Here is a 1,933-nt window from a genome sequence, read left to right as displayed (position 1 = left end):
CGCATTGGATTTTTTAGGTGAGACACAGTGTGCGCAGAACTGAGCCCACCCTTTAATCCTGAGGTTCATCTGCCGGGGCCAAGCACGCTTGGACGGTGGCAGTGAGGTCCTCAGGACGTAGATGGATTGCCTTACGGGCTAACGAGCTCCATCTGCCCGGGGAGGGGCCCCGACCGGGAATCGAACCCGAGTCTCTGCAGTGACAGTGCAGTGTCTTTTCCCCTAGACCACCAGGGGCTCCCATTTTTATATACATATATATATATATATATATATATATCTCCTTTAAATAATAAAGGATGCATACACTGCTGGTCTATTAGCAATATATTCCCAGTAATATGCTCTAGTGATTTAATTATAACAACAAAATACAAAAAAAAAGAACTGGAGATAATAATTTTAATTGCTTAGCTTGCTATCTTGCTCTACAATGCCTCCTTCCACACACAGATAAATAACCTACATATTTAAATAAACAATCAAAGCAATGGTTTGGAAACTGCTGGCATCAGTGATTTTAGACTATGAACCACAGCTCATGACTTTTTTCCCTTAAACACTCTTGTTCAATAGAATGAAATTACTTACAAGGGACACAGAAGTTTTCTTTCTCCTTCTTTTCTAATAGGAAACAACCAGACTAATAGTGAAAATATCAATACTACATTATCCACTTGACAAGAATGCTGGGAAGAACAGATGTGGTGCAAGTCCCAAAAATGTCTTGCCTTGCAGAACTCATGCTTCATTCCATTTTGGACCAGCCCTCCATCTATCACCTGCAACTCCACTGCTGATGACTGGCTGTGAATGTTATTTGAATATGTGTGAATTTGAATGTTATTTGAGGCAGAATGCACTGGGTCTGGCTGAGATTGCTGGCCTGCTGAGCAGTACCTGCTCAGTGTTAGAGCTTTCTCTTTTCCTTGGCCCTGGAGGTGAGCAAGAATTTGAGCAGGGACACAGCCTAGGCAGCTGTTCCAAACTGAACAAAGGGATATTCCATGCTGCACAACATCATGATCAGCACTAAAGGGACTTGGAGGAAGACAGTGCTTGGAGTCTAGTGAGCCCTACTAGTCTACTTGTGGAAGGTGGTCAGTGATGGCCTTCACATCATTAGTTTGTGGGAGTTTTTCTCCCTTTTTGTTTATTATACTGTTTATCTCAACACACAGATTTCTTCACTGTGTGGGGAAGTGTCAATGCTTAGCTACTGGCTGGGTTAAAACCATCACACTGAGATAAAAAAATAAACATAAAATTCAAATCTGCAAAATGGAAGCTCCCACAGCATATCAGACTGGAGAGCAGGATCCCTTTCTTCCATTGCTAAAGATCTCCTTTCCTCCTTTGAGCAACCTGGAATAACGAGATACTATGAGTCCTAGGAAATAAATGAGTCTCAGAGTCATTAGGAGCAGTATTGCCTTAGGTGGGAATGCAAAATAAACAGGACTTCAAGTTCTCTTTAAAGCTTTTGCAGACATTTAAACATATATTTAAAATCACAGCTATGGGAAAGTGAATTGGTTGTAAAAAATACACTTTTTTGAACAACAGATACAAACTGATCATAGTGCCATTCATTGCTCCTTCTCAAGTGGAAATAGTTTGCCAGTGAGAGATTCATTGGAGGGCACCAGATGGTTCAGTGGAAAATGAACAAGTCTGCAGTTTGCAGGTCTGCAGGTTTTACTCTGCTCAATGGTCATGCAAGACCTTCGGGGAGATGTCCAAAATGTGCTAGGAAACGGCACAATTTTCAGTTTAAATCTTTTCAGAATGTCTTTAATTTTCAAAGGTGTTAGTCCAAGATTTTGCCTTCTACCAAGAAAACTATCATTTTGCTGTGTAGATGTTAGTAGCTCAAGCTAAACATATTACTTCATTTGCTGAACATAAAACAATTTAAAAATTAGTTGCTCCC

Source organism: Empidonax traillii, unplaced genomic scaffold (assembly GCF_003031625.1).
Source record: "Empidonax traillii isolate 1590-97213 ecotype Southwest subspecies unplaced genomic scaffold, ASM303162v1 scaffold1039:size287584, whole genome shotgun sequence".
Classification (NCBI taxonomy): Eukaryota; Metazoa; Chordata; class Aves; order Passeriformes; family Tyrannidae; genus Empidonax; species Empidonax traillii.
This window is presented reverse-complemented; position numbering follows the sequence as displayed.